The sequence below is a fragment of the Ochotona curzoniae genome, unplaced genomic scaffold, assembly GCF_017591425.1.
Source record: "Ochotona curzoniae isolate NIBS_2020 unplaced genomic scaffold, NIBS_Ocur_1.0 contig_1, whole genome shotgun sequence".
In the NCBI taxonomy this organism is placed as follows: domain Eukaryota; kingdom Metazoa; phylum Chordata; class Mammalia; order Lagomorpha; family Ochotonidae; genus Ochotona; species Ochotona curzoniae.
In genome coordinates this window covers 24526753-24546377 of record NW_024464918.1, presented here as the reverse complement: position 1 = coordinate 24546377, position 19625 = coordinate 24526753, and the positions used below count along the sequence as shown (strand labels likewise).

The 19625-nt window shown below is 38.9% G+C and overlaps 1 protein-coding gene across 1 annotated transcript in view; it reads left to right on the top strand.

The window, feature by feature from the left end:
- KCTD16 (potassium channel tetramerization domain containing 16) overlaps positions 1-19625 on the top strand; it is a 198888-nt gene that overhangs the window by 150946 nt on the left and 28317 nt on the right. The gene's annotated exons all lie outside the window — the stretch shown is intronic.

Here is a 19625-nt window from a genome sequence, read left to right as displayed (position 1 = left end):
TCCGGGCTCCTGGCTTCGGATCTGTGCCATTGCACCCGCTTGGTTAGTGAATCATCAGATGGAAGATGTTCCTTCCTGTCTCTCCTCCTCTATGTATATCTGACTTTCCAATAAAAATAAAATAAATCTATTTATATAAAGAGCAGAATGATGGCAAAGGAAGAAGTTAGGGGAAGGAGAGTTAAGGAGAAATAAAGGGGAAGGAGGAAGACATCTCCTGTCCTCTGGTTCACGTCTCAAACACCAGCAGACAGCTGGGCCTGGGTAGGCTGAAGCCAGGAGCCAGCAGCTCCATCTGGTCTCCCATGTGGGTACTTGAGCCATCATCTGCAGCCTGTCAGGCATATTAGCAGAAAGCTGAATTTGAAGTATAGTAGTCCAGAGTGTAACTCGGATTTAGTGAGCAGACATCACAAGCAGTGATAGCCCACTGTGCCACAATACACAGTCCTTTGTCATTATTAAATTATGTTGATTCGTAGAACTCGTTAGGCTGTAGCTTTCGTTTTTGTAAAGTGAGAAACGTTTGGGTCAGATTATTAAGGCTCAATTCACATCTGACTTTACTGTTACACTATATTTGTTGTCGACTATTGAATTGTATTTTGTTTTATGATTGTAAAACACTTGCCTCAAAGGCTTCTTATAGATTAGGGACTCTATTCATAACATCCACATCAGCAAATAGCTTCCATTGGATTCAACCTTTGACATAGTTATTGGGACAGCTGTTTTATCCATCATCTATTCAACAAACATCTTTTGAGAACCACACATGACAGTGGGTATTGGGAATATAGCAGTGAGATAGATTCTTCTCGAAGTTCTTGCAATCTAGAATGAAGTCAACAAATCAGACAACTTCAGTGGAGTGTTAAGGATCACAGTTGGCAGAACCTGTGTATGGGTGACCATCAGGGAGGCCTCCATGGTCATAACATTTCAGACAAGACTAGAGGGCATTGTTATTTAGGTGAAGGGGAACAGGAAAAGTGTGGTCCAGGAAGAGGCTTGGCAGTGTGCTGAAGCCTCTAAGCCTGGGACATCATGAACTATTTCAGTAAGCTTTGCATTAGACTGTCTGGATTTGAGAAATGTGGCTGAATTTCACATCGCACAGGGCTCTGGATAAGTCAAGGAGTGCCCTTGTAAAGTAGCTTGGATTGCTGGTTCCTGAAGGAGGCCATGATTGGTGCCATCTTAAATACAAAATGCACAGTAAAATAAATTGTTCTGGTTTATGCAGCTGTTAAATTATGTATTCTCCCTGACACTGGCATATTAAGTCTATTTCAACAGAAGACAGAGATTAGTGCTATTTTGCTGTTTCATTTGATGTTCAGGATAATGTATCATACATAACCATACATTTAACTGGGATAATTCTAGAAGAGTATTTGCAGAGAAATTCCATTTTCCGCTCATATAAAAAATATATAAAAAAAAAACACTAGATAATACAGAGGATTTGCAAACCTTGCCAATTCCCAGTAACAACCTTATGTGTGTTCCCAAGTTGAACCTACTTTGCTATTCATTCTGGTCCTGTTCATTTGTTCTGACATTTGGTCTTTATTCTGCTCAAGCTGATATGTCAAGATCCCTAAGTTCTGAGCACACATTGTCATGGTGTTAAGGATTGGGTGCTAGGCAATATACTACAGGGAAAATGGCATTTTGGATTATTTTTTTTCCCTCCAATACCTTGAACATAGGAAAAATAAGTTGTATTGGGCTAATTTGTAATATTCTGAAATGAGACTATTTTTAAGACATTTAACTACAGCTTTGTTGTGAGTTGAGTAGTTGATGATCATGTTCCCCAAATTCCATTTTTATAGTCTTAATAACCCAGATAGCCTCAGTTTAGAGATATTACCAGTAAAAGAAAACATGCTCAGTTTAAATGAGGGTTTTAGGGTGGCCATAATTGAATCGGATCAGTAATCTCGTCCTAACAGGAGCTAGAACATTCACAAAGGACACACTGTGTGAAAGCAAAGGGAAAAGATGGCCATGTCCACCTCAGAGACCAAACAACCCAGCTGACTCCTTGACCTGTTGGTCTCCGGAACTGTGAGAAAATATATTTGTGTTTTTTAAGCCACGCGCTACATGGTTGTCCTAACAAACCAATAATCTAATACAAGCTTTTAACATTTCCTAAATTGAACACTACTGTAATTAATACTTTCAGCTAGCCTAGTATATCATGATTGATTCCATAGGAAACATTTATATCTTTTCCAGGAATGTGTCATCAAAGTCTACTGTCAACAATGCTATCACTCTCCCCTGTCAAGTTTATAATACTACTTTGATGGAACAGGAAGACAGGACAGATAGGAAGGACTAAAAAACAAAGGGTCAGTAAGTTGTCAGAGGTTGTATTTGTCATAAAAATACTAGTCAGCATGCGTAGCTCTTGGGCATGGTCAGGATGGAGAACCTTAGGGAGCTCAATTGGTGCAACATGCTCTGGAATGCATCCTAAGTTTCTAATTTACAAAATGTGTTAGCACTCTCTTTTGAGTGGACATCAGTGTTTTGACTGATTGATACTGTAGACTGAGCCCAGGAGGTTGAAGATACAGGCTCTGCTTTGAGGTTTGCCAGTAGTTTTATTAAAATGTGAACACTGCTCTCTTTGGATTTTGAGTTTTCCATGAAATGAGGAATTGGATTGGCTTAGATATCCTTGTATATCCATAATATTCTTAAAATCCACTGTAATTATATTGTGTACATTAACATGCTTGGTAAATATTCAGTATATGTAAGAATTTTTGGTGGGTTTTAAATGAATTTTTCTATTCACAAGTTATAGAAGTCAATATTTAGAAAAACTTCACTCTGCTTCCAAACTTTCAAGGCCTCCATGGAAACACTATAAGCCATAATTTCTTCAGTGTTTCTCTAGTTATTTCATCCATATTTTCCTCTCCATGGGGTCAACATTTTATGGTATTGTAAAATAAATCAAGCTTCTGATTGATAGTATGAAAAATGCTGCATACTCTGAGAATTCAAACAGGTTGTCATGGCAACTGATGACATTTCTAGCCTGCAAAACATACCAGAAGCACATGATCTGTGTGTCCCTGTAAAATATTTTTATGTTATTTTTGTAGTGAGAAAGCTGAATCCAGTGAAAATGTGAAGACAGGAAGTTAGGCAACTCATTTTATAGGCTTAACTCACGAAGGGATAGTGTCTCCTCCTTCTTTTTCTTTTGTTTTAAGATTTATTTATTCTTATTGAAAAAACAGCTCCACAGAGAGAAAAGGAGAGACAGAAATATCTTTTTTTCCTCTGGATCATGCCCAAAGTGGCCACAACAGCCAGAACTGAGCTGATCCAAAGCCAGGAGCAATGAGCTTCTTCTGGGTCTTCCTCATGAGTGCAGGGTCCCAAGGCTTTTGGGCCATCTTCCACTGCTTTCCCAGGCCACAAGCAGGAAATTGGATATGAAGTGGAGCAGCCAGGGCATAAACTGGTGCCCATATGGGATCCTGGCATTACTTGCAGGTTAGCTAGTTGAAACATCATGCAGGTCCTGAGAGAGTGTCTCCTTAATCAATGAATACAGAGGGCTTGACTTAAAATATGTACTTATTACATGAGTTTCCCATAAATGAATGGATAAATATAAGAATACCTTGCTTGTGCATGACTTACAGAATAACAGACTTAGTTTAAATTAGACAAAATTTTATCTTAGTGCAGTAGATATTTTCATTTCAGCTAACTAGTATCTAGTTATAGCCTAGGTTTTTTTGTGAGATGTCACACTCCAGACCTTCTTTATCAGTAAGTTTTGACTGAAGTTACTCTTATTCAGCTGCAAAAGTTGGTATGTGTCTTGGGCCTAGCCCATGAAAGCCTTATTTCTGTGGTCACACTAATTGGCTAGTGAACAGACATGTGAAACACTTATACTGAGTTTTACTATTGATATACTGAGGCCTATGCTCTTGATGATGATCTTAAAAATAAATGCTGTTTAGTCTGAAGCTGGGGGAAACCATACTGCCTACAACCCATTGATGTCACTGTCTTGTTTGGGTCTCCTAACCTTTGTCTCCAAATCCCAAGCTCATTCCACTACACCACACTGTCTGTACTCAACATAACTGATCATCTCTCTGCCTCCTACCTTGTTCCACAGATACTCTCCTGGTTCTAGATAGAAGTATCTTCCTAAGACCTAATGCGATCAAGACAGCATTTAGAACACCGCTCTTTTGATACGGCTTGAAGTATTTTTTCTATTGTGCCCATTTGACATGTGTGCCTCATCAAATTTCCAACATATTTTTTGAGAAAACCCTCATGAAGTGTTACAATTGATCTCAGTGATCTATGTAGATCTTTTCATCTAATCTCTGAAATATTCACAGAATACTTCATTATGCACATTTTTTTAGTTGAGTTGTTGAGTTTTAAAATGAACTCTTCAGCTCAATTTATTACTGTTCCTTTTATATGGACAAGCCAATTCAAATATGTAAGAAATTGTAGCACAAGTTTACTTTATGACTTTTCTCCCATTAACCAGTGAAGTATTCCTTTAACAAGCGAAGTATACCCTTATCAAACTCTATCATACACCTCCGTGTGTGTAATTATTTTGAATGGGAAGGTTTCCCACACCGTTATTAAATATATGTTTCTTCTTCTTCTTGTAGCAGGAAAATATTCTGAAGGCAAAGTAAAGGATGCATTTAATTCCTGGTTATTACTCATGGTAATGAAGAAGGAATAACCTACATGATTAGTATTATTCAAAAGAGCTTTCTGTAGAAATAAAAATGTACCTATTCTATGCAATGTGGTAGCTTTTGATTATATGTGACTATTGAGCATTGAAAAGCTAGTTTACATTACTGAGGACTGGTCCAAAGTTTTAGCTTTAATTTTTGAGAAGTGTTTATTTATTTGAGAAGTAGAGCGACAAATGCAGAAAGGCCAGTGGCACAATGTCCCACTTAAGTGAGAACCTGACTTCTAAGCCACTGTCACATTCTCCCCAAGTCTGCACTCAAGTATGGAATATTGGTAGCTCAACCAGAGTCTAAGCTGCTAGCTCGGATCCCTGCCCAAAGTTTATTTAATTTTTTAAGTATTTTAAGTTTAAATTAGATATGAATTCATGTCTAAGAACAATCATATTAGACAGGGCGATTGTAACTGTTTCCTATTGGGATCCTTGAATTGATAAAATTAAATATGAAATTCAAATATGATTGTGGGACAGATTAGCCAGGACAACTGATCGGTGAGAAGCATCAGGTGGCAACATAAGGCAGAAGGCAAACGACTTTTTGTAAAATTCCCTCATTCATTTATATACTTGATAACATTTTGATTTCTCCACCTCAGAACCGTTTTTAGCCAAGTAGTATTTTGTTGTGACAAACAGCATCACTGAGCTGTACTCATCAGAGGCTGGTGAATTCCTCCACGCTAGTGTAATAACCCGAGATTTCATTTCGAAAATGCCCTGGGAGCCAAAATTGTCCCTGATTAAGACAACTAGTATAGTGGGTTGGTAGATAACCACTGAATTGTTTAGAAGAAATGAACATATCTGTGAAAAACAAAACTATGATTAATTTAGTCATCACACTTTATGGTGCACTCATTCCACTTTTTTTTTATTATTTTTATTATTTTTTATTGGAAAGGCGGATATACAGAGAGGAAAGACCTTCCATCCAATGATTCACTCCCTAAGTGAGCGCAACGGCCGATGCTATGCCGATCCGAAGCCAGGAGCCTCTTCCAGGGCTCCCACGCGGGTGCAGGATCCCAAAGCTTTGGGCCGTCCTCGACTGCCTTCCCGGGCCACAGGCAGGGAGCTGGAAGGGAAGCGGGGCTGCCGGGATTAGAACCGCCGCCCATATGGGATCCTGGGCATGCAAGGTGAGGACCTTAACCACTGCGCCACCGCGCCGGGCCCCTCATTGGACTTTTATTATGGTTTAAATATTTGTGTTCCCTAGAAATTCAGATTTTGATGCCTTCACCCCTAATCTGATGGCATTTGGAGATGACACTCAATTTGTGAGGCACCATGAGTTAGCTGGGGTCATGAGGATGGAGGCATTATGATGGAATTAGTGCCCTCACAGAGAGAGATAGTAGAGAACTGCTGCTACTCTCTCCCTAGGCCCACACAGAGAATCCCCGTGAGTCCCGAGTGAGATAGTCTGACACGCAGGACAAGGGGAGCCACTTCAGAATTAACACTACTTTGCTTATACCCTGAACTGACTTCCCAGCCTCTGGCTGCAAAAAAAATAAAATCCTTTTGTTTAAACCACTCACTCGTGATCATTTGTTATGGCATCTGAGCTGACAAATGTAATGTTACAGGCAATGACCAAGTCTTTGAAGACACAATAGTGAATACAAAAATCCTGTCTTGAGAAGTTATCTGCCTAGTCGTGTGTGTGTGTGTGTGTGTGTGTGTGATATAATTATACAACTGAAATGTAACCTGTCTAGTGTCATTATATATGCTTCCTGTGATGGGTCACTAGACAAGCAGGTGGGGAACTGAGTTATAAACCACATAGCATCGAATGAGGTAAAGTTGGTGACAAAGCCACTGCAGTAACAGGGTCCTAGGAATGGACTGCCTTGTTGGTGGTAATCAACATTGTTGTTATACAAATTACTGCACTTTGCCTGGCTGGAAAAGGCAACACCTGGTGATAAAATGTCAGGCACAGGCTTTGGTACAAAATGAAAGCTGTGTCGTGCTCTGGCCTGCTAGTCTAAGAAATTCATTGTATGCTATAGGCATTAAAGAATGTGTGTATGTGTGTGTGTGTGTGTGTGTGTGTGTGAGAGAGAGAGAGAGAGAGTTTAAACAGTACTGTGGCATCATCATAACTATTTTTCAGACAAGTATTTGGTTGAATAATGAAGGATGGTTTAACAGGCTGCTGAAGTAGTTCTGTAAGAGATGCCATTTGAACTAAAACATCAGTAATGAGGATAAAGGCTGAATATCCTGATATTTAGGAAGGGATTTGACAAGACTAGGTAACTTCTTGGACCTGTGGGGTAAAGGGAATGGGAGAATAAGAGATATTTGGGAAGTGACCGTGTGTGCTTCTTTTCTGGAGATGATGGTTAAAATAAGGCGCCCAGAATTTTGTTGAGAGACTTGAAAACTACATGCACATTTGGGCATTCTCAGGAGGGGAACTGACTGTAATTCTCACAGTGTAGTTCGTTTGAAGAGCCTGGTGAAATGTGTGTACACACACTCACGCGGTACAATATCTGTGCTACAGCCTTTCCTGGTGAAGCCGAAGAGAGAACGTTTTGCTGATAGGAGCCTTAATATATCGTGGAGGATGATATGCTTGGGAAGCCTATCAAAGAAGAATGACTAGGGCAAAAATGTCCCTTGTGTGCTTTCAGATAACCCTGCCAGTAAGTTCACCGTGGCATCAGTGCCGATTGCCTTCTGAATGTGAATTTTACACTTGCTGTAAGTCATCTGAAATCAGTGGAGGGCCTTTAAGCAGAGAAAAACAGATTAATGTAATCTGCTTTGGCCTCTTTTCTGGTCCCACATCTCAAGCATCTGTCTTTGCTCCTTTTCTACTTTAAGGATTTTACGCTCCTCTTTGCCATTGCAGTTTCTCTTCTCAGCTGTAATGTGGAAGGCCACAGGAGAAGTCTAAGCATGTCTTGGCCGCTTCTTTTTCACTGAAAAATTTTGCTTCGAATATTCAGGAGGAGCTTGTTTTTTGTCCCTAACTTTGAGTGTTTCAGCAGAGACACTTCCTGAGGAGGGTTCTCAAAATCATGCCCCCAAAACTTATGCAGTGAAATCAAGTGAGCCTCTCAACCCCACTTCTGCCTGCAAGCAGAAATTCACGCAGGGCCTCCATTCAGAGAATTTCATTCTTGTGAACAAGAACTTGTTTCAGTGGGCTGTGTGAATCTGTTGGCCTGGAGGGGCAGCCTTGCATCCATTATCATGGTTTATTTAAAAGGGGGTTGTTCTTTCTTGGATAAGGATATGAAGTTTTTTGTTTGTATGTTTGTTTTTTATGTCTGGATCTTGAATCAAGACAAAATGGCATGTCACCAGTATTCTACCTGGCTGCTAAGGTCAGTTTGAATGCCAGTAGAGTAAGAGAGTGAGCCAGAGCTAAAGGAATTTTTTTCAAAGGTCTAAGTAAGAGGGCATGGCAGAGAGACAAGGAGAGAGACACTGTCTCCTGGTTGCACAGACATTACAATTCCTCTGGCAACTTTGGACACATCTAGAAATGGGCATGGGTATAAGCGCACACATTGTAGTAACAAGGAGGAGGACAGAGAGTGAGGACCAGTTATGGCTTAAGCCTCCCTGAATCAACCACAGTGACTCCTGTAAGTAACTGGGTAACAATGATGAGGGTGGTTTAACTCTTAGGCAAACAAAAGTCAAACAACATTTGAGTTCTTTTGGTTTACTTGTACTGGAAGGTATATGTGGCCTGGGATGTGGGGTTTGCCACAGAGGCTTTGGGTATAAGAATATATGTGTGCAATAGAACTTCAGCCAAACATTTGGATCAGGGTTCAACATAATGGCTTTATTGGCTAATCCTCCCATATCAAGTCCCACCATCCCATATGCCCTGGCTGCTCCACTTCCCATCCAGTTCCTTGCTTGTGGCCTGGGAGGCAGTAGAGGATGGGCCAAATCCTTGGGACCTTGCACTAATGTGGGAGACCTGGAAGAGGCTTCTGGCTCCTGACTTTGGATCTGTTCAGCTCCAGCTGTTGCATCTATTTGGGAAGTGAACCAATGCATGGAAGATCCTTCCCCCTCTCTCCTTCTCACTATAGATCTGCCTTTCCAATATGAATAAGTGGATCTTTGAAAACAAATCTTGGTGCAGGGCACCTGGTAGAATTTCAGTCAGTGTCCATTATGTACTTGTCACCATTCTCTGATTCTGATTGTCAGCTAAAAATCTCTGCTTTCTGAGTACCAAGGCAGACACTGGGACTCTGGAAACAAATTGTCTGGCTAAAGTACAGCCTGCTTAGTGTGTAAAACTCAAATCTGCCATTAACTTTTTGAGCTGATAATCATCAAAGCTGTGGTCTAGTGTTTGTGAAAAAAGCCAGGACCAGGCTTTCTGAGCTGTTGATTTTCTTTTAAATATTTCTGTTTGATTGTATGCTGATTAGAGTTGGATTTTTGTGCCTTGTACTCATTTTCCCACCTTCTTAGGCAGCTTGAAAGTTAGAACAGCCACATTTAAAAATTTCAAGCAGATCCACAAGTGAAAGTATTTATGCTCCCCTACTTCTGTGAAAAATACAACATGCTGTACTGAAAAATTTCAGCAAGTGCTATTTATTCTTATTGCTTGGCACAAATCCCCCCTCAACTCTGGCTCCAAATAATACAGCTCTGTGTTTGATGTCTGGTTGAGGAAATGTTTGATACTATTGAAAAATATCAAAAGTCAAATTCTCCAACTTTATTGTCTACTGAGTAAATGCTAAAGGAGATTATAAGATGGAAAAATAAAGAAATAATGTAATGAACAAATGATTCATTAAATTGATTATGGTATGCGGTAGAAGAATATGTTGCCACTTAAAATGAAAGCTTTTTTTGCAGAAAAATACTTAAGAATGTGAGCAACTACTCAGTCTAATGTTAAATGAAAACAGTAGATTGCAACCATGAATATGTATTTCTGCACAGATTGTTAGGAGGTAGAAGTAACCTTATCCAGTGGTTCAGCGGACAACTATAAAGTAAATATTGCCAAGAACCTTTCTCTTCATCATAAACAAGCAAGTCATAAACCTTTCACCTAAGATTGTGACACTTGCAGCTTCTGAATGACAAGAGGTCTCCAACTATGAGAAATAATTTTCTAAGCAAAGAGAATCACAAATGTAAATATCCCATGGTATGAGTGAACACTGTTTTTAAAGACTAGAAGAAGGTTTGTGTTGACAGAGTGGAGTGACAGAGAGGGCTTGTAGATAGCAACATTAGAGCACTATCATGTCAGAGCACGTAGGCTGAAGCAGAGTTAGGATTCTATGTTACAAGAACATGGAAAGCCAGCTTCTAAGTAAGGGAATGATAGAATTTTATTTATGTTTTTGAATCAATATTCTGACTACCATGTGCAGAATGAACCATAGGGAATGAATGGAGAAGCCATCAGTTTTTTAGAAAACATAAAAGTCACTGAGACAGCGGGTCCTCAGTCTGAACAAATAGTGTCTAGCAGGACATAACCCTCTTGCTACTACCACCCCAAGAGGGACATTTAACAATGTCTGTAGATATTTTTGGTTGTCAAAACTAGGAGTTGCTATTGCAATCTTACAGGGTAGAAACCTGTGTTGCTAGTATTCTTTCTACAATGCAAAGGACAGAGTGAAGACAAAAAATGATCTTGTATAAAATTTCTACAGTGCTGAGAGTGAAATAACCTGCTCCAGAGTATATTCAGAGCAGATAAGAGAAGAGGATACATTCTGAATGTATTTTACACATGAAGTGAAAACTGAATGAGGAAAGAAGTTAAAGAAAGGAATAAAAAATCATTCGTTGAGAACCATGCTGCAAAGAGAGAGAGAGAGAGAGAGAGAGAGAGAGAGAGAGATTGAGAACCATGCTGCGTCCAATAGCGCACGGCAGAGCTAGGACCACCAATACAGACAGCTTGACTCAGAAGTCCAGGACTCACCAGCACATCACACTTCTGTGATAATGATAGGAAATCACAGGTTAAGTTCAGAGTTATCATTTTTAAATTTGCTGCTCTAACTCCTGTACTTATACTCTAATATGTTGCTCTGAGAAGCATCTACTTGGCCAATAATTCATAAGTAGGTTAATGTTAGGAGCATGTGTGTGGCCTCTAGGATTACTTAACACAATGATCAATGATGCCAAGAAAGTGAAACAGCTAGTGAAAGGGAATCTCACACCAGCACGTGAGGGTGGGTAAGTTGATGCACTTTTTTTTTTTTTTTTGCATCCCATGCAGTCAGCAAATGTAATGCATCCCAATGACTTTCCAGCTTCCACAGAACAACATTCCAAGGCCATGTACCTTTGGCAATGACTTGTGCACACATCTCAGAGCTCAGCTACAGCCACTCTTCCTCCTGGGGAGCACTCTCCAAACACAAGCTTAATGTCAAGCTTGTTTCTACTTAAGGTCATCTGTATTCTCTGTTTCCTCTTTTGGAACACTTTGGGCTAGCTTATAATGAGGTTAGGAGTTATACATTGGGAGAGTGTCTAAGTGTGCTTTACAGTCCTCGAAGATGGGTGTACAGATAGTTTACCCAGCCAATTCAGAGAAGAAAATTCAGGAAATGAAATTAGAGATGATTCCTTATCTTAGAGAAAGTTGCTGAATTGAATGAATGGATTTGAGTATCTTGATCTCCTACGTGGAGTTTGGTCACTACTACAGAGGCCTAGCCTCAGTAGAATTGACAAAATATCTTGGCACCTCTCCTACCTTCCAGTTGTTCCACCTGCAGGAGACCTGGGGCTCTGTACTGTTCCATTGCACTCCAAAAGCCCCCGTCTTTCTACCTGTTTAAGGAGGAGCTCAGTTTGTCAAATGAGCTCTCCCTACATTTTTTGACTCACCAAAAGTCTAATGTCCTTTTAAATCTACTCTCAGCCGGTGATTAGAAAATTTAAGAAAATGTACTTTATATCACTGATTCGCAAACATGTGTCTTCATGTGAGAATGACTTTGTATGTAAGGAGCTTTATTCATCAGAGAAAATGATTTAATTGGCACAGGATGCAATCTGGTTTCTGCTAGGTGACTGGAAGATGCTGTCAAGTCTCCCACAGTTAAGAGTGGCTCACATGGAAATTATATGAACTTTAGAGTTGAATAAATCTAATTTCGCGTTTGGAATATTCCCCAAATGGAAATGTTTCTCCATTTCCTAGGTTGTGAATTTGTGGAAGTTACCTATTATCTTGCTCATGCAATCTATTTATCACTAAAATCACAATTTGAATAACTGTGCCAGTATTGGGTTCTAGGTCTATTGAAGTAATTTAGCAGTTTATTTGACACTAATTCAAGGAATTTTGATATTTTCTTCTCATCCTCTGCCTGCTCCCCCCACTATGTTACTCTCTATACACAAGGAGATGACGTAGCCGTGGGTGTCAGACTCTACATTGCTACACATTCTGACTTGCAGCCATTTGAAAGAGGTAAAACGGAGCTTAGCTCAGGATCTTTTTCTGTTGCTTCTCTGTTACCCCACATCTCCAAAACATTCCTAGATGCTGATATTCTGATTGTCTTTCTGATGCCAGTACTTGTAGAAGAGCCAACTATAACGCAATCGTCACTGTTTTCAGGCTACAACATAGTGGTTTGGTTTAGGCAGTGGTGTGTTCTGCTGATAAATCTACGTAGCTTACCCATTCAGAAACACCAATTGGCTTTTATGCCCTCACCCATCAAAAGACCTTTAATTCCTGTGTGGTTGACGGGCTCTTCCAGAAACCAGCAAAGAAAAGCAAGGGAGGAAAACAAGTAACGGTGACAAAGAAAACCTAAGAATCTCGCAAGGCAATCTCTTCTTGCTCAATGCATCCTTTGATCATTATGTGTATCCTTCCTCATCTCTTTTAGTATTTTGCACACCAAAATCTTTATTATCTGAGAAAAAAATGATTATACCAGCTTGTTTTCTTTTCCATTAGCCTGGAATATCTTGTTCCATCCTTTTAGTTTCATTTTCGGCATATCTTTGTTCGTGAACGCCCAATCGCAACTGGCCACAGGTGGAGCTCCGATCTCCGATCTCTGACTGCTGCTTGAGTATCTGGTCACTGCAACACAAGCTCTGCTATCTCTGCTTCATCCCCGTGTCTACGGGTCTTCAAGTGTCCTCTGCCTTCCATCTGCCCTTTCCTATTTCCCACAATTGTGGTCTCTCTGCTTAACCCTAACTAATGATTCTCTGTCCTTAGTCTATTCTGTCATCTTGTTTCTCTTCTGGGGTTTTAAAAATCTCATTTTATTTTATTTTAGATTTATTTTATTATTAATATTATTATTTGGAAAGGCAGATACAAAGAAAGAAGGAGAGACAGAGAGAAAAATCCTCCATTTGCTGGTTCATTCCCCAAGTGATGATGATCTGACGTAAAGAGACAGGAAGAAGCTCCAGGTCCCCCACACAGGTACAGGATCCCAAAGCTTTGGGCCATCTCTACTGCACTCCCAGACCACAAGCAGGGAGCTGCATTGGGAGTGGAGCAGCTGAGATACATACCAGTGCTAACACATTTTCCAGCAGATACAGTCACTAGGCCGGCCATTACAGGCCCTTTAAAAAAAAAAACCCAAAAAATAAAACAAAACATATTTTCTTCATCTACTGCAGGACTTCTCTGTAACAGTGAGGTGGTTGTATGCATTGAATGACTTCTTAAGATTTGTGTCAAATGCAATGATTTTAATTTTCTACTACATGTATGGCTACATAATTTACCAGGGCTTTTCTTACTAATGGAATCAAATTTAGCAACTTAACTCACTTTCTATAGATGGATGCATTCAATTAGAAGTAGGGTGCATATAAACCAACTAGGATGTGGTTCAATGCAGGCTGCCAGCTCCATTTTGAGTATATTAGAGGAATCAAAAAAAAAATCTGTATTCTAGTAACACAGTGATTTTTACACTGTTTTTTTTTTTAATCACATTTTCAGAAACCTGGATGTAGACGAAGGCAAAGCTAGTGTCATACTTGTTTTTACTCTTACACAATACTATGTGCAAAACAGGTACTTAACAGTAGTACATGCACCCAATAAATTGAATTATTCCTGCTTTAATGAATCATGGGAAAATTGTCTGGTCTTAGAGACATTTTTCAGAGCCTTGCATAGCATAATGTATAGTTATGGAAATTGTTAACACCAAACCATATGTCTTAGGAATCTCTACTAAATTTCCTAGAAGATTTTTTTTCAATGTGTTGATCTTTCTAAGCTGCTCATTTTTAGCACAAAGCAAGGAACCATGGTTGTTCTGCAATTCAGCAAGAATGAGCTACATGATGTAATACTTTTTTTCTTTTCGTTATTAGAATACATTTTCAAACTGATGCTGTTTAACTATAGGTACTTAGTCATCTTTCTATTCATCGATGTTTAAAATTATTCTGATTTTCAGGGAAAAATAAAATCATTGTCATCTTTTTAAAACCTGAGAAATGTGGTGTTCAGACTAGTTCTAGAAAGAAAGTAAATTACCATGTATTCCGTTCTTTCTATGTACTAGGCACATCAATAAAGAGATTTGCAAATATTGTCGTCAGTATGCCATGACAATCATTTAGGATTTTTTTTGGTTTGGTTTATACAGAAAGAAACAGATTCAGATAAGTATATTTTTCTCTTTTTTTAGTGTAAGGATTTATTTATTTTTAATGTAAAGGCAGATTTACAGAAAGAGAGTCAAAAAGAAAAATCTTCCATGTATTGGTGCACTCCCCAAGTAGCCACCACAGCCGGAGCTAAGCCAAAGTTATGAGCCAGGAGACGCCTCCTGATCTCCCACATGGATGTAGAGGCCCAAGGCTTTGGGCCAAGCTCTACTCCTTTCTTAGGTCATAAGCAAGGAGCTGCATCAGTCAGAACGTGAACCAGCACCCACATGGGCTGCTGGTGCTTGCAAGGTGAGGATGAGCCAATTGAACCATCACACTTAACTTGAAAACCATATTTTTTCAAAAATGAACTAGTAAATAGCTAGTTAAACTGATCTAATACTTTAATAATCCTTTCTTCAGTGCACATGTTATCAGAATTAACCGGCAGGATATCCTGGGCAAAAACCTTACAATGACTAGTAAGTCACTGGGACTTCTGGGCCAGAGATAATAGCTTGTTAGTACATATTTTTTTTTTTTTTAAAAAGGCCTGATTCCATTAATATAGATAGATTTCTGGGTATTTGGAGAAAAACTGGAATACTAATAAAACTATTTGTTTTATCGAATAAGTTACTCTATTCTAAAAATGTAACTTTATTATTTATTCTAAATCATGCTTATACTTCCTTGCATCACCCCAGCCTTTTTTTCTGTCGTGTTTTATGTTCTTTTGTGCTATCAATAGATGCAGACTTACAAACTCATACACACACATTCATATTTAATCTTTGCAGCTGAGTTAGGAGATAGATGGCCTTAATTATTCTCATTTTATTCATTGCAAAACAGATTTTTAGAAAGATTAAATGATTTGTTCAAGGACAAGCAGTATTAAATGACAAAACTAGGTTTTATATTTATATCTGATGTTGAAATCTATTCTTGTAGCTTCTGGCCTAATACAGTATGCAGCACTAATTCAGATACCTTTAAGGGGCTGTGCTCTCCATGAAAATGAGTGCAGCACAAGTGTAGTGGAAAATTGTACCCAAAGATCGTCTCTGATGTGTAAAAGCAATAAGGAGCAGGAAGGAGTGCAGTGAACCTGGCCTTTCAGAGGGTCAGCCATTGCTCCTTCTAAGACAGCTGCTGCATGACGCCCTGGGGATCCACAGAGTACAAACGTTTGCCTTATTCTTCAAGAAAAGTTGAAACTCAAAAATTTATGTAACTCCTCTCAATTAAAAAAAATCTGTTTACAATTTTTTAAAAAAAATATTTTATATAAGCATCATCAGCCTTTGCACACCAATTGAAATTTCTACGTCATCCAGTGTCATTATCATTTGCTTGACATTTAAAAATGAGTAGAGTAGCATTTGCTGCTGTGCTTACGGGGCTCTTTGGGATCCTGCCATCCCATACTACAGTGTCTGGGTCCAAATCCCAGCTCCACTTTCCTTTCTGGTTTCCTATTAATGTGCTCCCTGGGAGTCAGTGCTGATAACAGCTCAAGCCCCTGGATTCCTGCCAGCCACAGGGATGCCCTGATGGAGATTCTGAATCTCGGCTTAGCCCTGGGTGATATGGGACTTTGAGGAATGAACCAAAAGATGGAAGCACTCTCTTTTCATCTCTCTTTCAAATAAATTACAAATTTATGGTATCTGCATTGGCACCCATCTTTTCTGATTTCCCAAGTAGACTGAGATCGGCTCCTGCTTCTGCCTTACTATGAACCTGATCCTTCTTACATGCCTAGAGGAATTAACATGTCTACAATAATGATGTTTGAATTCCATGAAAGCATTTGTCCTTTCTGTTTTAAATAGTGAGTTGCACTTTTGGGCTCACGAAAACCCTTATTAAAAACACTGTTTTGTTGTTGTTTGAGGCATTGCTGTCAGGTCTTTCAGATAATGCATTCTTTGGGTCACATGCCTGTAAGTAAACACAGCTCTTCTGTATGTATTATTACCTGCTGATGATGCCAGCTCAGAAAGACCTGGGGAAATGCCTCTTGACTCACACCAACTTCACCAGCAGATTCGGCCCTCAGCTCTACTCATCTGTGAAATTGTTTCCCGCTTTCCAGCACACTGAAAGCTAATTGTTTTATTCAATGAAACAAAACTATCCTTGAGCCAGTTTATTGCACTGGGAGATTGCTCACCTGTGAGTCAGTTTTATCTCTGGGATTGTTAAATGTTGAGTATTTGGACATAATTAACCATAAAGAGTGAAATAACCCTGTGAAATCTTTAACCTTCTGGATGATATTTGTCATTTATTTTAAACTTTCAAGTTCACTGCCAGCTAACATATTATTTTTTCTTAGTTGATATTGGAGATACTCATATGCTTACAGTTGACATAGGAATTAATGGCTAAATTAATTGTGTTTCACAGAGGGACACAATAATTCTCATTGACATAATACTCAGTATTTGGGTCTCAAATGAGGGAGGGATGTATAAGTCATGCAATATCATTGCTGATGTGGATTATAGTAATCTTCTTAAAAGGCCAGGGGGAGGGAAGATTAAGCCTTGTTGGCCCGGTATTTAATCTCATTTGCTTATACCCATGTTTTCAGTTTTAATGTGATGTTATACATTGCACCCTTTGGGATATGATACAAAGAGATTGATTGCGACTAGATGAACCTGATAATATTTGAAACAATTATCCAAAGCCTACTCTTTCATTCTAGTTAAAATGATTAGAATATTGGTGTAATCAATTTCTAAAATACGGGTCACAACACAGTTGGATCATAATGGTGGTTATTATTCAACAGATAGCACAAATACAGTAGTGGCATTGTAAAGTGCAGCTCAGTGAAGGAGACTTTGGTCTGCACATTAACATGTATTTTGTAATGTTGATAGCTATTAGGAGAACAATTGCTTTGGGAAAATAAGAATAGTTTTTTTATGTCACTTAAAATTGGGAAACGCATGAATGAATAAGCTGAGAAATGTGTTTTAGGGTTTAGGTGGGCATGTGACCAAAGTTAGATGTAAAATATCTATGGGTCAATAATAATTTTACAGTGCTTTTAAAAAATATTTTTCATGGCATTATTTTAGCTTCCTTGAAAGACAAATTGTAAAAATCAGTCATCAGTTCTCTACCCTTCCCTCTCCATTAAATGACCTGTTGAAGGCATTTTGCCTTGCCTGTAAGTCAAAGACAACGATAATATCAGCTTCAGAAGTTTGTTGTGAGATTTCAATGAATTAATACATGGAGAGACCTTATACAATATCAGTCCAAGTTAGTGTATTTATGTGTTGATCTATTTTTCCCTAACATCAATTCATCATGAATATTACGTTCTTGCATATGCAGCTATCTCTTTTAAAACTTGTTTCGCATTTCAATATGTGAATATGCTGTCATTATAGTCCATTTCTAGTGGGCATTTACTTTAGCACAGTCATGAGACATGAATAACAAAATTCTAAAGGAAATATCCTTGCATATATATCCTTCCATACCACCAGAAATAGGACTGCTGGGACAAAGACTCCATGTATTTAAAATTTTGATAAACGTCAGTTGTTTTCAAAGAAGTTCTGTTTGTGTTTCTAATTAGTATATGGGAATGGAAATGATTTTATTTTATGGTGGTCGTCAGTTTTGTGTATTTTGTGTGCCTTGAGCATTCTGTATTGTGGATGTCTCATTCCATTCTCCAAGGATTCCTCTCTTGTCTCCTTTGTTCTATTCCCAGGCCTGGAGCATTGGGCTGCCGTGATACTGGCCTTGAGTTAGTCTCTAGCATTCTCTGTTACGCTGTTCTTAGTCATCCACATATCAGACAAGCAAAGAACAGCTGTGCTTGCAGGAATATATTGATAGAATTGTTCTGTCTAGCTCCTTATGGAAGCCACTTGAGTTTAACTAGGTGACCTCTTGTGCAGATGTGACTACAATGTGGCTGCTGTTTAAGACTCTACTCTTCTCTTTCTCTCCTTTGGACCAAAGCTAAAATCCTTTCAGATTTAATGAATGTTTATACTCTGTGACTGCAGAACTGTCATGGGACAGAAAATGAAGTTGACAGTCAACTACTTATGACTTTCTGGTTTCTTAAATATCTCTTGCCTACCACAGTGTTGAACATCCTCATCTAAGAATTTAAGTTTCAGGCAATACATGAAAAGCTGTGCACATTATTGTAGCCTTTTGTCTTCATTCTTCAACGTAATTTTAAGTGGTCCTGGGTCAGGAGAACTTGGATTCTGGTCCCAGGATTGAGGATGGTGTCAAGTTTGAATTCTATCAACTATTTTCTGACTAACACTGGAAAAAAAGTACTTACCCTTAAAAACATTTAGTTTCTTAGCTGTGTGAGATGGTTATAATAATCTTTTCCCTAAACATCAATCAACATTTTTGATTGAACATGATAAAAAAAATCAATATTGGAATTTTAATGCCAAGAGCATTTACTGTAAGGATATCAGTACTTCACAGATCAACAGGATACTGTATAGGTAGTTTAGGAAACAGGCAGGAATTTGGGTCCTTAGGTGGCCAGGCGTGTACAATCTGAATAGGAATTTCTGACCACTGCTCTTGCCTCTACTATGCATAGATTCTCACACATCCTTTCCATCTGCACACTTCCCCAGGCTGCCAGAGAAAAGGGTGAAAGACTCACAGTAGACCTCTACAATGGGACCCAGGATGGTACCTCACAAAGACAACACAGCCAGAGGTTCCTAATGTGGGCTGAGGATCCAGATGCCCAGGGCCCAAGTCCCATGCCTGCCACCTGATCTGTTTGTACTCTGCTTTAAATGAAGATGTTTAAGACAGTTACCTCAGAGCTATTTCACGGATTAGATAAGTAGACATATGTAGAGTTCTTAGAATAATGCTGAGCAAAGAATAAAATCTCTTGGAGTTATCTTTCTGTGCAGTTATTTTTATAGATAGAAAGGGGTTAATACTGTCTAGCCAAGTACAAAAACAACAGCAAAATAAAGCTACTATTTTCCATTATCAACACTAACTTGTAAATTGCTCATTGTTTTATTGTTGCCATTTGTGTATTCCAGCTCTTGGTACTGACTTGCTTTCATTTTCTCATTTATGAAAATAATATGTAATTCTAAGGTATCTAAGGTATTATGAACGGGGCCCAACGCAAAATAGATTTCTCTGGGGAAAATGGACTAGAGGT